This window comes from Bombus vancouverensis, unplaced genomic scaffold (genome assembly GCF_051014615.1).
Source record: "Bombus vancouverensis nearcticus unplaced genomic scaffold, iyBomVanc1_principal scaffold0059, whole genome shotgun sequence".
In the NCBI taxonomy this organism is placed as follows: domain Eukaryota; kingdom Metazoa; phylum Arthropoda; class Insecta; order Hymenoptera; family Apidae; genus Bombus; species Bombus vancouverensis.
The window spans coordinates 141,982-159,393 of record NW_027468950.1 but is presented as its reverse complement, the minus strand read 5'-3'; the positions used below and the strand labels follow the sequence as shown (position 1 = coordinate 159,393).

The window sequence follows — 17,412 nt, the reverse complement described above, 5'->3', positions numbered from 1 at the left end:
GGCCTAGCCACGTGTGGGGTTACGTCGGAGGTGCCGATACAATGGGACATACATTGTATCAATAACCAAACTCCAAGCAGAAACTGCCTAGCAACGGCGTTCGGAACTTTCTCGATGCTTCTAACGAGTGCGTATAAAATTTCAGACGAGGCCGGCATTCGTGCGATTGCCTTGGAGAGTGACACCTCGAGCATTTTCGTCAATCGTATTTTGTGCCTAAGATTATTTTTACGCTTAGTAAAGAGTTATCTCGTTGGCCGTGGATTCGTTTGAACCCAACAAACACATTGTTAATAGTGTACATTAAATACATTATTCGTAAATCATATTATTCATTAATCTTACTATTCGTTAAGCTTATTATTCATTAGACTTATTATCTGTTAAACTTAATTATTCGTATAATTTATTATTTATTAACTTCATTGTTCATCAAATTTATTATTCATTAGACTTAATTATTTGTTAAGCTTTGTGATAGTCTTGTATATACGCGTACATATTGTCACGTCCCGCGCTCCGCACGCGCCGTAACGAGAACAAGAAAACTATCCCATGCAAAACGCGCGAATAAAGATTTGAATGCACAAACGAACACACGGCGCTACGAAACTAAAGGAAGGATTAACAAGGCAATTAACACCGCAACGATTCGAGGAATTGCATACAGAAATTCTATCATCAAACACAATTATGTAAACACACATTAAACGCACAATAATCTAGACACAAAACCTTCAATACTATGTTGTCACAATACAAGATATATATGTATATATGAAATCAAATGATTGACACATAACCTCAAATACACAACACTATATCACTAAAGAATCTGAATGAAAATCACTTTGCCAGAAATATATACATATATACGTGTGCGTGTGCGTGTTCTATCTTATTAAAAGAAATTAATATAAAACAAATAATTAACATTTCATTTCGTATGAACACTATACGGGCAAGAGAAATAGGCATATAAATACGTATATACATATATATATATGTATATATATATGTCCGGGGTTCAAACGAATCCACGGTCAACGGGAAAACTTTAAACAATTTTATAACACAAAAAAAAATACGTTTGCTGAATCACTCGGAAAAAATTACTCGATGTATCACTTTCCAAGGCGATCACACGAAGGCCTCTCTGCATAAAATCTTTTTCGTAATCCGACTGCATTTTGTTTGTTATATTCTCGCTGGAAACATCGAGAAGGTTCCAATCGTTGTTGCTAGGCAATATCTGTCAGAAGTTTGTTATATACTCCTTGGAAACATCGAGAAAGATCCAAACGCCGTTGCTAGGCAGTTTCTGTCTGGAGATTGATTCCTCATACAACGTGTGTCCCATTATATCGACATCTCTAAAGTACAATTCTATGTGATTTCTAGGGAGAACAATACAACCGATCCACACCTTCGTCAGGCAAAACGTTTATCCCGTGACCGTGGCTACGTACAGCGACCAGTTGTCACCTCGAACCCACTTTCGCTTTTCACAAATGTCAAACAATTACAGATGACAATTACTTAATTACAGTTATGATAAGATCTGGGCTAAAGCATTAAAAGGCCTCCTCAAAATTGCATAGGGAAGGCTCCGGTTTTCATTTCATCTCCGACATATATATAAAAGGGGGGCAATATAAAAATAAAAAAATAATATATATAATAAATAATAACAAACGTAAATAACCTAACACTATCAGATTTAAAATATATTTTAATATATATATATATATATATATATATATATATATATATATATATATATATATATATTGAACACAAAACAAAATATATCAAAAATTAATAACAATAAGGAACATCAAACAGCGAACCAACGAAATTGAAGCAGCTACACTAAATCAAAATCGAAACAAGGAGCTCCGGGATAAAGTTCGCTGAACTCACGCATACACCAATAGCGCACAACAGGGGAAATTCCCTTTCTCCCAGAAGCATGGTGACGAAGATGCGCCTCCAAAACCTCTTCGGGAATTTCATTCGCAAAACGAACTTTCACGCAACGATCAGTATCAACGATTTCAACCAGAGGGGGTTCCCCTCACAGGACTGATAGAAAACTAAGTTGAAATATGGAACTTACATTTTGTCACGTACGATTCCGAGAAGCCCAAAACTGCAACATCCCGATTCCCACGGAAGCGTACCCCCAGCGGACCACCACCCCGTGGGGGATGGCATTATAAATAAGCATAGCAACATAGCGCAGCGTTCATTAGTTTGTTCATAAATCTTGCGATCGTTTGTTATTACGGCTCATCATTCTTTGCGCCCATTACTGCGTTTAGAATTTGTATAAGTATTTTTGCGTTTCGGGGTCTTTAGTTTTTCGGTAAAGAAAAAGGAGTCGCGATTAAATAAAAGAAAATTTTAAGTCCTCATTACGGTATTAATTCAGTTAGCGAGTTACTCAATTTGTATCGAAATAGCTTAATAAAGTAAAGGCTGGTAAAAACCCTATATTCGAGATTAAATAATAAACCCAACAAACCTCGTCGATCACCGAAACACCTGGAGTAATGGCACCCGATAGCACCTTTTCCTCAAGGTAAGAGAATTAATTTTAAAAACTTTCTTCTTCTCTGGTAATCTCGTTGTCCTCGAGAATTGAATTAAAAACCTCCTATCATCGATTTCATTCATTTTCGCGAACGGTTTTAAAGATAGAAACATTGCTTAAATTTTAAACAAAGGTGTTGTCCGTTGTGTCGGCTTGTGCGAACGGTGTTTTCAGCTACTGAAACATCCTCTGATCTTCGCATTCCTCCTCCCATTGTTGGTAAAATATTACCCGTCTTTGGGCAAGGCTTGCGAAATCACACGAGTTCCACGCAGAGAGGATCGTTAGAATCATCCTCGTTAATTAAACTCAAAAGGCAAGAAGATCGTGGCGACAGACTTCATCGTGGTAAATGAATTGAGTTTCGGTCCTAACGACAAACTACTACGGCGGAATTAAAAGAGAAGAAGAAGTCGAACGTAAAAATAAATTTATATAAAACAACGAACAATCTCATATTCCTATCTAATCCAGCAACGCTAAAATATAAATATCCAGCTAATAAAATATATATATATATAATAACCTAAGCAATTCTACGTCAAAATAAAAATCCGTTCAACGAGGAAAAATATTCATTGTACCCAGCTTTAATCCTCTCCCGCGCTAGTATCCCTGCGCATAGCAAGTTAGCCGAAAAGTGAAATTCGTTTACCAGTTGCATTAAGCGTCAGTTAACGCTACCCTTTAAACGCAAAAGAAAATAATAAAAATAAAATATTTTGAAATAGTCTTTAGACTATTTCTGGTGGCAGCAACTATCGTATTAATTAATTACCTAAATCGGAATTAAATACACAATAATATCATTTCAACTTATTTCCCTTCAGATTACATACAAACTCAAACTATAAAAAAAAAAAATTTTTCAGTAAAATTTAAACTTAAGATTTGATCGATTTAAACAAACAAATTAATACGTAACATTTAGAGTAGTAAATTTTTGGTGGCAGCGGTGGGATCCGCTTCACGGAGGATTAAAGTTGGTTTAAACGATTTGACACGCTCCATAGTAGATTAAAGTTGTCACACTTGTTAATAAAATATATATTTAAAAAACAATGGCGACTGTAGTGGAATCGTTTGACGAAGAAATGGTTTTGACATTGTCGGAAAAGCTTAAAGCATGGGATGCGAACTTTCGCGATATGAGTACAAAACTCGCCGAATTACAAAGCGGATTATTCGAACTTAAAACGAAACAGGAACCTCAAACACCCAAATCGCCGCCGACAGCGCAACAGGAAACGATCCAGACAGGTGGACATACCCAGCCAATTAAGCTAAAAGACGCGATCGAATCGGTGCCAGTGTTTGACGGATATCGACCATCGGTATTCCATTTTTTAAGAGCTTGTGAGCGCGCGCGAAATATGATTCCCAGATATCAAGAACCTCAATTGGTAAAATTGTTAGTAAATAAGCTTCGTGGACACGCGTTCCTCGCCATCGAAGACACGGAATTAATGAGTTTAAATGATTTCGGAAACAAATTAAAGGATCTATTCGGCCCAAAGAAATCTCTTAATGAATATAAGGGAGAATTAGGAACGATATTTCAACGACCCGGGGAAGATATATTAGATTATATGGATCGCGTTAGAAATCTTAGATTAGCAATAATGGACGGAGAAAGAGGCGACTACGGCATCATATCCCCCGACGTACAACATACTATAGATTGGGAAACGAGAGAAGCTTTCGTTAAAGGACTTCCGAACGAGGTATATGTACGAGTAAAAATAGCAGGGTACCATACTTTAGAAGATGCGTATCGTCAAGCCGTTAAAGCAACACACGAATTGAGACAAATAACCGACAGAACGCGACCCCATCGACCGACACCCTCGAACTATTACAGACGCGATAACGCACGTCCCTCGAACACTAATAACAATATCAGAAACAACCGCCAAGATCGAAGATCAGTACCTCCATCGCAGAATTTTCCGAATACTAATAGACAAAATATCATGTGTAACTATTGTAAAAAAACCCGGACATTTAGTGAAGGACTGTTACAAATTTAAAGCCCGAGTAGACGCCGGATTAATCGTACCCTACGCTTCGAGACTGTCGGGAAACCAAACACGTCCTTCGGGAGAATGGGGCGAGCCACGAGGGAACGATACGCCGAATCGCCCGAGAGTACAAGCGGCAATCAGACGACCGGCGCCGACGGCAACAAACAGGACGAGGGCAGCCACCCACGCGAGATCAACTCCACCACCCATAACGAGAGACGGAGCGAACGCAATGCCGACTATAAGATCGAACGAACAGCCACTAAATACTGTGGGGGAGTCATCCCACAACCAAACAAGGCCACAGACAGAGAATCCAGAATCTCAAGACAAAAGGGAAAGAGCGAAGCACAAGCAACCGGCGAAGGAAAATCATCAAGAGTTGAATTCAGATTCGGAAGGCGACCTCTCCGAATTATTTCAGTAAAATTTAACGATTCTCCAACGACCCCAACTGCACGAATAGTTTCCCCAAATCTAAAAACCAAGACGAGTTTATTGTTAGACTCTGGATCGGAAATCAATATTATCAAGAAACCTGCTTTACCCGATTCAGCCATCATCGACGAGAAAGAATCAATTGAAGTGCGAGGAATTACGGCAACGAGCCTGGTCTCCCTAGGGCAGACGGTAATACAGGTCGCGGGCCATCCGGTTATTTTTCACGTAGTCGATGATTCATTACTAATCGATCAAGACGGAATCTTAGGATCCGAATTTTTTGCAGGTTGTAAAGCTCGTTTAGATTATGAAGAAAAACATATCAAATGGGGAAATATTTATATTCCCTTCGACACTAAGGAGAAAATAATTATACCGAAGCGAAGTTCAATAACGTGTTCAATTAATATCGCTAGTCCAGAGATAAAAGAGGGATTTATTCCAAGAATCGAGCCGAGCAAGGGAATCTATTTCGGAAATGCAGTTGTGAGGAATCATAAAGGAAAAGGCTATATAAGAGTAATAAATACTACTTCAAGAGATAACGAATTTACAACACCGACGATGGTAATTAAGGAATTTGAAAATCCCTCCCCGCTTCCTAGGACAGCGTGTAATACAGTTTTAAAATCGAAGGAAAGTAGATACGAAAAAATAAATGAGTTACTACGACTCGAACACTTGAACGAAGAAGAAAAGGAAAATGTAAAAAAATTGATTCGTAACAATCAAGATAGATTTCATATTCCAAGAGATACATTGGAGGCAACTGAAGTTCTGGAACATAGAATAATTACCACAGATAATATACCAATTAATACCAAACAGTATCGATATCCGCCAATACATCGAGAAGAGATAAATCGACAGATTCAAGAATTGCTAGATACGGACGTAGTGGAACCATCAATATCTCCATATAACTCCCCGTTATGGATTGTGCCCAAAAAACCCGATTCGCAAGGAAATAAACGCTGGAGATTAGTTATCGATTATAGAAAATTGAACGATAAAACGATTGGCGATGCCTTCCCATTACCCAACATCACAGAAATATTGGATCAATTAGGAAGTGCAAAATATTTTTCCACGTTTGACTTAGCATCAGGCTTTCACTAGATCCGTATGTCGCAAGAGGACGCCCACAAAACGGCATTTTCGACACCATACGGACATTTTCAATTCAAAAGAATGCCCTTTGGATTAAAAAATGCCCCAGCAACATTTCAACGTTTAATGAACTCGGTATTATCGGGTCTGCAAGGAATAGAACTATTCGTCTATCTGGATGACATAGTGATTTATTCCAGATCTCTCCAGGAACACGAAATTAAATTTAATAAATTAATGGAAAGACCGAGGACAGCCAAATTACGATTACAACCCGATAAGTGTGAATTTTTACGGCATGAGGTGAATTATTTGGGACATATAATTAGTGAGGATGGCGTGAAACCCGATCCAAAAAAGGTCGAAGCCGTATCAAAATTTCCACGACCAAAGAAGGCGAAAAATATCAAACAATTTCTGGGACTAGCAGGATATTACAGAAGATTTATACCCGATTTCTCCAAGGTCGCGAAACCATTGACACAACTATTAAAGAAAGATACTCCCTTCAAATGGACGGAAAATCAAGAAGATGCATTCAATAATTTAAAAACAGCGTTAATGACGAAACCCATTCTACAATATCCAGACTTTTCTAAACCTTTTAACCTTACCACAGACGCATCAGGATATGCAATAAGCGGTGTACTGAGTCAAGGGCCAATCGGAAAGGATTTGCCGATTGCGTATGCCTCAAGACTATTAAATTCCGCCGAACAAAACTACTCCACTGTCACGGTGGTCGTGAGAACGCAACGAAAGGATGGTTATGCCTCACATACCTTGGTCAGCAAAATGATGGCTAAGCAGTAATAGAAACCCTATGTGACCGGCATCCAGCGATAGCCCCTCCACAGGAGCCGAGTCCTTGATATAAAAAAGTACCTCTCGAGTCGTTGTAAGAACATTCTTTTCTGTGCTGTTTGACCATTCTGTATCGTTACTCTGTCAGTGTTCAATAAATTTTCTAATAACAATCAAAATTTAAGTACGAATTTCTCACCTTGCGTGCGGAACGTGAAATTACCCCGAATCGACGTGACAAAATTGGCGATCCTGCCAGGATCCACTCATCGCATCAAGAGGAAACTTCAACGGGAACTCTACGGATTCTACAGCGAAGGACCACGGTCACCTCCTTGATCAAAAGAAGGATCTGCAAAGAATCTCGGTAAGCTGGCTTTCGTACATTATCGAAACCGTAAGCCTGAAATACGTTCTGAAGATAGTGACTCTTCTTCCGCCGAAAGTGTCATATTTCTCAGCATGAACCCAACTGACAAGAGTACCGCTAAACAAAACGAACTAATCGCTACCCTGATTGAACAATTTGAAAGCCTAACTCACGAGTTTAGAAGCTTTAGAAACAGCACCGATCAAAACATTAAAAACATAAAAGAATTTGCGGAAACTAGCGATAGAAATCGCTCTAAAGAAATACGCGATCTTGCAAAAACCATGGAAATAAAATACGACACCGAGACTGACCAGTCGCAAATAAACGCCCATTTAGAAACCGCTGCTGATAACGTAACGGATGACGAAACTGACGGACCGAACACGTCACAAAGACCACGAGCCGCATCTAGCCGCGCCGCGATTAAACCAATAAACAACTACAACGAAGATCGAGGGCTCGAGGCAGATAAGGCCATACGAACTGTCGAGACACTACGTGGTCAAGATGACGTAGGCGTTGAAGATTTCATCTTATCGGTCCGCAAAGCAAGAGCTAGGTGCAAGGCAAGTGACAGAGAGCTATTATTAGATCTCATACTGATCGAAAAGATTACCGACAACGCGAAACGAAACATACGATATCTAAAAATCAACTCGTTCGAAGACTTATATTCATGCTTAAGACAACACGTATTAACACCAACAACTATTAGCAACTGTAGGGACAAATTAAAGAATTTAAAACAAGGGGCAACAGAAAGTGTACAATCTTTTAACTCCAGATTCCGACAACAGCTAAACGAATTAAATTATGCAGTCCAAAACGAAAACCGCACACCAACAGAACGACGCGTAGCTATAGATATTGAAGAACGCGAAGCACTTAAAACATATTTGCTCAACTTACGATACGAGATAGGACAGATGGTGGTATCTAGCGATCCAAAGAACCTGAACCTTGCCCAACAACTAGCAGCTGATAGAGAACAATGGTTACGAGATGCAAATCGTGTTGCCAACCGCCCAAAGAATCAATCTCACAACATTACATTAGTATCCAAGCGAACTACTACCGATTCACAGCCACAAACTTTTGCTCAGCTACCTAGCCGACCATTAGACAACCGCATGAAACCAAAGTGTCCAAAGTGTTTACGAATTGGACACACAGCCGAAAAATGCTACTCTCGAAATTTTCCATTCGCCAGCCAAGGAAAGATTCCACCTCGAGTAAACCAAACAACGGAGAACCCAGAGGAAGCTTACCTCGAGTTAACTGCACCACCACCGGAAGATTACTATCAATCGTACTGCAACGAAGAGACGGAGGAAGAGCCAGATTCCTCATCGATACCGGAGCAGGAATCAACCTTATAAAAGAAAAAGCCTCACTAAACGTCCAAACTTCTAACCCAAAAACCTTCCTAATGGGAAGTGACAAACATACCACTAACAAAATTTGCAATTTAACCATGCTCAAGAAAAATCATCAATTCTACGTAGTCCCTAACAACTTTCCCCTAATCGAAGATGGAATAATCGGACTCCCATTCCTTACAAAGTATCAATACAGCGTCACTAACAATAAACTAACCTTAGACGAAATTATATTACCATTCCAGGAAACCGATAGCAAGATAAGACCAGGCGAAACTCTAATCTCAGCCCAATACATCGAAGGAAAGCCCACAACAGTATGTTTCATCGACACTGGTAAGCAAATCTGTCACATTACAAACGAAATAGAGAAACCCGATAAACTAAGCCAAATTAATAAATTCGCACAAATAATACGTACCAAACATATTGATCCAGAACTTCGAGAACCCCTTGAGAAAATCCTCATCAATTACTTAGACGTTTTTAATATGGAAACAGACTCATTACCATGTACCAATTTGACAGAACATACAATCACAGTCAAGACAGACAAACCTATAAACATCAAATCTTATAGACCGCCCGAATGTCATAAAAAGGAAATCGAGACTCAAATCAACGACATGTTAGACAAACAAATCATAGAACCATCGGACAGTCCATATAACGCACCAATTTGGGTAGTTCCAAAAAAAATTAGATGCATCAGGCAAACAAAAATGGAGAATCGTTATAGATTTTAGAAAATTAAACGAGCAAACAGACCAAGACGCGTATCCTTTACCAAATTCGGACGAAATACTCGAGCACTTAGGCAAAGCTAAATTTTTCTCGGCCCTAGACCTCTCGTCAGGATTTCACCAGATACCTATGGAGCAAAATTCCAAAAAATATACTGCATTCTCAACCCCACAAGGTCACTTCCACTATAATCGCATGCCCTTCGGCCTTAAAAACGCACCGGCGACGTTTCAACGTATGATGGATACCGCGCTACGGGGGTTAATAGGAAATAACTGTTTCGTATACCTGGATGACATTATAATATTCGGGAGCACCATCCAAGAACATAATCGAAATCTAGCCATTATACTAGACAGACTACAAAATTTAGGATTAAAAATACAATCGGACAAATGCGAATTTTTGAAACCGGAATTAGAATACTTAGGACACGTAGTAACAAAGGAAGGAGTAAAACCTAATCCCAAAAAGATTCAAGCCGTGAAAGACTTTAAAACACCAAAGACCGCGACCCACATAAAGTCATTCTTAGGACTCGTTGGATACTATAGAAAATTTATACGTAATTTTTCTAAAATCGCAAAACCATTGACAGATCTCACAAAAAAGGACACTCCATTCTACTGGACCGATAGACAACAACTTGCATTTGACACACTAAAACAAAAACTCTGCGAAGCCCCTGTACTACAATATCCAGACTTTGACAAAACATTCACATTAACAACAGACGCAAGTAACGAAGGGTTAGGAGCAATACTCTCCCAAGACGGACATCCATGCTGTTATATATCCCGAACTTTGAACCCTCCTGAAAAGAATTATTCCACAACCGAGAAAGAGTTATTAGCAATAGTATGGTCAATCAAAAGACTAAGACAATACCTACTTGGTAGAAAATTTAAAATTCAAAGCGATCATCAAGCCTTGAAATGGTTAAAGAATGTTAAAGACCCCTCATCGAGACTCATGCGATGGCGTTTGAGACTCGAGGAGTACGATTATGAAATCGAATACAAAAAAAGGAAAAGAAAATACAGCTGCAGATGCTCTATCCCGATTGTATCCTATCACTAATGAAGAAATCCAACCCAATGTAGAAAACCCGGACTATTATGACGAGTATATAGACTGGAAAATCAATATCACCCCAGCTCCGATAACCCAAAAACCTAACAGACCACACTTTAAACAAATTACAAAGACCGAACTGGGAGACTTTAACGAACAGCATTGGTTGCGTCAATTAACCAAACACTTTATTAAACACCGAACCGGACGCTTACAAATAGGAATAAACGACAATAGCTTCAGCACGTTAGAAAAGGTAAATATTCAACTCATGCTAACGTTTCTAACAACTAGATTCCCTCAAATTAAATTAATATTTGGACAAGATCCGCCAGTAGACTACGATAACGAACAAAAACAAACGATACTACGCGAAAATCATAACGAATTAGTAGGACACTTAGGTATACACCGCACCGTGAAACGAATACAAGAGCACCATCACTGGACAAACCTAGAACAAGACGTTACAGAATTCATACAAAACTGCGAAACCTGCCAACGAGAAAAGCTAAATCGTATCAGGGCCAAGGAACAACCTATGATAACTGACACACCCCTTAATCCTAATGACAAAATCGCAATGGACATATTCGGACCTCTCACCAAAACCAAACGGGGCAATCAGTTTATCCTGTCTATCCAAGATCAATTAACCAAATATCTCATCCTCATACCCTTAAAAGACCAAACAGCCAACTCAATCATTAACGAACTTTTGGATCACTATGTGTACATATTTTCCGCACCAAAAAGTATTCTGACGGACATGGGACGAAATTTCGTATGTAAATTGATGGACACATTTGAAAGGGCTTTCAAAATCCGACACATAAAAACCACTTCTTTCCATCCACAATCTAACGGATCCCTTGAACGAACGCATGCCGTAGTAAAGGACCTTATTCGAACTTGTACGACCGACCGACAGAACGACTGGGATGAAAACTTAAAATTAATATGCATGGGATATAATACTTCAGTACACGAGACGACCGGACATACCCCATTCGAACTAACATTTGGACGACAAGCTAACATGCCATCCTCAATATCAACCACTCCTAGCCTAACCAGAGAACAATTGTTTAACCTCTGGAAAAATCGACACAACGCCTATATAGCTAAAGCAAGACGAGTTACCGAATCTAACAAAAAGCGATACCAGAGGGATCAAATGCGAAAAATTATTAAAACACAGACGATATTCCGAGTAAAAGATAAAGTATGGGTACACAACGATCACAAAACTAACAAGCTAGACCACGAATGGCTAGGACCTGCAGAAATCCTCTCATCCAATCCACCCACCTATCTTATCGAATATTCCAACGGTCACACGCAAAGAATCCACGGTAACAGGCTAAAACCCTACCTTTCAGGAAGAAGACCATAATATGGATCATCATAACACTCGAGTACATTAGAAGCGATCTAGAAGTAAAACCATTGAATTACGCCAACATATTCCTGGAACACATTGACAATTGCTATCTGTACAACGAACAAATAGATATCACCCTTATAGTAGGCCTTAACGATCCAATTGACCAAGTTAATAGATTACAACGCGTAATAGATTTAATAGACCGTCAATGTAAACCACCTTGCGCTTACATACCAGAAATAAGCAGCCTAAAATTTAAGTACAGAAATCTTCAAAACCTGACACGGCAACTCAAATTATTATTGCGTTATAAAAGCAAACGCGGATTGCTCAATGTCATAGGCTCAGTATCCAAAACTTTATTCGCAACTCTCGACGAAAACGATTTAGAACTCATTAACAAGAACATCGATACATTATTTGATTCCAACAATAAAATAAAAACAATTCTTAGTAACCAAACCGCACTCATCAAACGCGTGCTAGACAATACCAAAACAAATCAACTTGAAAACTTAGCCAACGATATACACAAGATTGAAAACCACAATGAAAAAAACGAAATATTAGTCTCCCTATTAATTCAAACCGAATCTACCATATCAGAACTCCATATAAACATCGACGAAATTTTTAACACTGTTATGTTAGGGAAACAAGGAATCATAAACCCACAAGTTATAGAACCCGAACAATTCTTAAAAACACTTGACCAAATAACGAGACAAAACTTTATGACTAACCATATCGAACCTTCAGTTCAAAACTTTCAACTAATTCTAGATCTAAGCAAACTAAAGGTATGGATAAGAGATAACAAACTTATATATACAATAACTGTGCCGCTTTTGGAAAACAATGAATGGAAAATAACTAAAATTTACCCGATACCTTCCAAACAAAACTCTGTATTCATTGCGCCTGTAATAGAAACTGATTTGATACTAACCGACTCAGAACAATACACCTTTGTCGATAGTCACTACTTAAACAAATATTGTAAACGAACGGCAATCATCCACATTTGTAAAAGAACTCAACCGAGTCACAATAGAATCAATTCACCTGAATGCAGATCAGAATTAATTACTAATCGACAGACGGTCAAAACTTGCCCGACTGCTGTCTTCAAGCTGGAAGAATTGACGTTCGTACCTTTGCAGACGGAAAACCATTATATTATTATTCCTGCGAAAAATGTACAAATCGACGTGTTATGTAAGACACATAAAATCCTAGAAATTAGACAACCAAGCTTAATTAGCAGTAAAACCGGGTGCATAATCACATACGATCATAATATTATGAAAATAAGAGGATCACATAAAAATATCTCTTACGAAACCAAATTTAAGAATAGCATATACAGCTTCGAAGAAACAGATGTTCCAATATTAGAGAAAATATTAGAAACAGCTCCAAAAGTAACTCACAATTTTAACCAATATAAAGCCAACCTCGACACATTACAAACACAAATCAGTACCCTGCAATTTGAGCGACGCATAAATTCATTGAAGGAATATGGCATATCCACACTACAAATATTAGGAATCATAGCCCTAGGACTAGGAACAATATATGTAATGTACAAATGTAAACTTTTCGAATGTCTACGCCGATCATTTCCTAAAAATGTACGTATCAAAATACTCTGCCCTACCGCTCGCGTAAACAGGATCGATCAAACATCAACAGTACCAAGGACGGTCACCTTCCAAAATATCACCGAAGACGAAGATGAGGGGATCATTCAACTTAGAAGCCCCACCAGAGCCTTACGCTTTAGCGGAGCAAAGCGAAGCTAAGGAGGGGGGAATGTCACGGTGGTCGTGAGAACGCAACGAAAGGATGGTTATGCCTCACATACCTTGGTCAGCAAAATGATGGCTAAGCAGTAATAGAAACCCTATGTGACCGGCATCCAGCGATAGCCCCTCCACAGGAGCCGGGTCCTTGATATAAAAAAGTACCTCTCGAGTCGTTGTAAGAACATTCTTTTCTGTGCTGTTTGACCATTCTGTATTGTTACTGTGTCAGTGTTCAATAAATTTTCTAATAACAATCAAAATTTAAGTACGAATTTCTCACCTTGCGTGCGGAACGTGAAATTATCCCGAATCGACGTGACACTACCATAGAAAAGGAGTGTCTGGCAATTGTTTACAGCGCAATGCACTTCCGACCGTATCTTTACGGAAGAAAGTTTACTATCGTAACCGATCATAAACCTTTAGTGTGGATGCATTCTATCAAAGATCCTACTTCTAGAATTTGGAAATGGAAATTAAAATTATCGGACTTTGAATTTGATATTGTATACAAAGAAGGCAGAGCGAACGCAAACGCAGACGCATTATCTAGGAACCCTCCAGAAGTTTGTTTACCAATCAGAAAGAGAGAGGAAGTCTCACCGATTCGCTATCCTGTCCCAAAAAGATTCGAAATAGACACGTCAACGGAAGACTCTCCCGTATTCGAAGCCAAACCACGCGTCTTGCCTCAACCCAGTGATTCCAAAAACCAAGGAAAGGGTTTTACCCGAAAACATTTTACAATAGAAGAAACCTCCATAAAATATTTAGACCAAGCACTAACAGAAATCAATGTAAGTACAGACAGAGAAATAACCAATCGAGAAAAGGAAGACACGGACACGACAAGCGAAAAAGAAACCTCCACTGTAGTTCCAGAACTAATTCAACAACAAGAAAAGGACACGAGGCCTACGATAATTGCGGAACTAAAAGTTTCGGAAACCCGAGACTCAATTGCAAGAGTAAGTGACCATAAAGTAGTATTTATAGATATACACGGCAAACCGATAGATAAAGGAGCCTTAGAAATGAAGGAAACGGGAAAATTGCCTCGTTATGAAGATTTAATGTTAGAAAAAGCAAGATTGAATTACGATTCCGGAAAATACATTGTATCCCTACCGATAAAGGAAAATAGAAATATTCCAATAACACCAGACAATTTATTAAACTCGCTAAGATCTCTATTAGACGTAGTAAATGAAAAACAGTTAACTTCGTTTAGCATTAGCAAAGGAAACTTGGAGGAAATACCCTGGCGATATACAATCAGAAAATTAAAGGAAATATTTATGGAAAAAACCTTATCCATCACCATTTGCACTGGAGAAGTAATTACTCCACCTGTGGAAGCGCGGAACAACATAATACGAGAAAAACATGAATCAAGCGTAGCAGGACACAAAGGAATTACCAAAACTTATCAAAGAATACGACAACACTACTATTGGGAAAATATGAAAAAGGAAATTCAAGATTACGTAAGAACATGTAAGGAATGTCAATTAAAGAAACTCACAAGAATAAAAGCAAAACAACCAATGGTACTTACAGACACACCAGGTAAAGCATTCGATAAAATTAGTATGGATATTGTAGGACCATTACCAAAAACTCAAAAGGGAAATGAATATATATTAACCATCCAAGATTTATTAACAAAATACTCAATTGGGATTCCACTAGGAGGAATCTCTTCAGCCGAGATAGCGGACGCTTTTGTAAAGCGATTTATTTGTCGTTTCGGATCACCGAGAGCTATTCTCACTGATCAAGGAACGAACTTTACATCCTCACAAATGAAGAAAGTAGCAAAGAGATTCCGCATCAAACAATACACCACGACGGCATATCATCCACAAAGTAACGGTTCAATCGAAAGATCTCACCACGTACTGATTGAATATCTCAAATTATACATTGAAAATTCCAGAAATTGGGACGAATGGGTAGAATTAGCTATGTTTTCTTATAATACCTCTGTACACGAAGGAACGAAATTCTCCCCGCACGAATTAGTTTTTGGACATTTAGCCAGAGAACCTACTGGTGAAGTAATAATCGAAGAGAACATGGAACCAACATACGCAGAATATCTCGAAGACCTGTTCGATAAAATTAACACCGTACAACGAATGGCAAGAGAAAATTTAATAAAATCCAAACCAAGATCAAAAGAATATTACGACCGACGAATCAACCCCCAGGATTTTAAAGTAGGAGATTCGATATATTTACTAAAAGAACCCAGTAAAGGAAAATTCTCCGATCAATATACTGGACCATATAAAGTGCTAGAAATCCTGCAGAACCAAAACGTCAAGATTGAAGTAAAAGGGATTCCGCGAACAGTGCACTTAAACAAGCTAAAACTAGCGCATAATCGAAATAAACAATGAATAAAGTGATTTCAGTGGGCAACGTAGTGCAGTAGTGTATGTTGTAGTGCTGTTCGTCGAATAATACAGATATCGAACACCTAAAAGGAAAAAGGGAAAATTATTATATGTGTTTCAATTATTGCTTAAATATAAAACGTGTTAACTCAATGAACAATTAACTAGTGAAAGTGAAAGTTACCTTGTGAACAAGTGATCAACATACAAGAAAGTGTACGTGCAAGTATAGGTTATGGATCGTTGTTCGTGGAACATAATGTACGACAGCTACCTAAAATAAATGAATAAATTAGTCTCAATTGTCTCAGTGCAAAATACGAGGTTACTAAGTGTTATAACTATATTGTGGATAAATCAAAAGGAAGTGTGACACTGTTCGTCGAATAATACAGATAGCGAAAACCTAAAAAAGAAAAAAAAAAGGAAAATTATCATGTGTACTCCAATTATTGTTTGAATATACAACGTGTTGATTCAATAAAATTAAAAGAGTGAAAGTGAAAGTTACCTTGTGAACAAGTAATCTTCATACGAGAAGGTTTACGTGCAAAATAGGTTATGGATCTCTGTTTGCGAAACACCATGTACAACAGCCAGCTGAAAAATAAATGAACTAATTAACTTCAATTGCCTTAATGCAAAATACAACAGTACTAAATGTTATAACAATACTGTGGAAGCATTGCACTGTTCATCGAACAACACAGATGGCGGAAACCTGAAAAGAAAAGAAGTTTATTACAAGTGCTCCAATTACTGTTTGAATGTGAAACGAGCTAGTTCAACGAATAACTAAAACGGTGAAAGTGCAACTTACCTCATGAACAATTAATCACCATACAAGGAAGCGTACATGCATGAATTTCGCAGACTAACAAGAAGAAATAAAATAGTTGATAAAGTATAGAAAGCGGTTAGAAAATAATCAAGATAGATTAATTGAGAGTTAGTAATAAATGTAACTGGAGTAAAGGGATATTTGGTTATGTATTAATCTACGTAGTATTGTGATGTTAATTTGTAATGCACAATAGTGGTCGCACATACAATGCATTATATATATATATTAAATTAAATAAATTAAAAACCACCTTTATGACCACATATATAAGACGATTGAAGGCAGCCGTAGTAGAAGGCAGCCGTAGTAAGTATCCAAGGCATATCAAAGAATCGGATGATGTTGCGGGAACGATCCAGGTAAGTGATGCAGCAACGAAAGAGTAGAATCTGAAGAATTACAGACAATGTTAATCTAACAAGT

The 17,412-nt window shown here is 38.2% G+C and overlaps 2 long non-coding RNA genes across 2 annotated transcripts in view; one reads left to right on the top strand and one right to left on the bottom strand.

Annotated features, from left to right (window-relative positions):
- Positions 1 to 3,408: 3,408 nt before the first annotated feature.
- LOC143304849 (uncharacterized) lies at positions 3,409 to 5,108 on the top strand. Its single transcript, XR_013061481.1, has 2 exons — positions 3,409 to 3,548; positions 4,096 to 5,108. It is a non-coding gene; the product is annotated as an uncharacterized LOC143304849 (long non-coding RNA).
- A 10,272-nt stretch (positions 5,109 to 15,380) lies between these two features.
- Positions 15,381 to 17,412, bottom strand: part of LOC143304848 (uncharacterized) — a 65,148-nt gene continuing 63,116 nt past the window's right edge. The window contains exons 5-7 of the long non-coding RNA XR_013061480.1: positions 16,657 to 17,378; positions 16,330 to 16,551; positions 15,381 to 16,228 (exon numbers count right to left, since the gene is read on the bottom strand). This is a non-coding gene — a long non-coding RNA (uncharacterized LOC143304848). The remainder of the gene's footprint in view (positions 16,229 to 16,329; positions 16,552 to 16,656; positions 17,379 to 17,412) is intronic.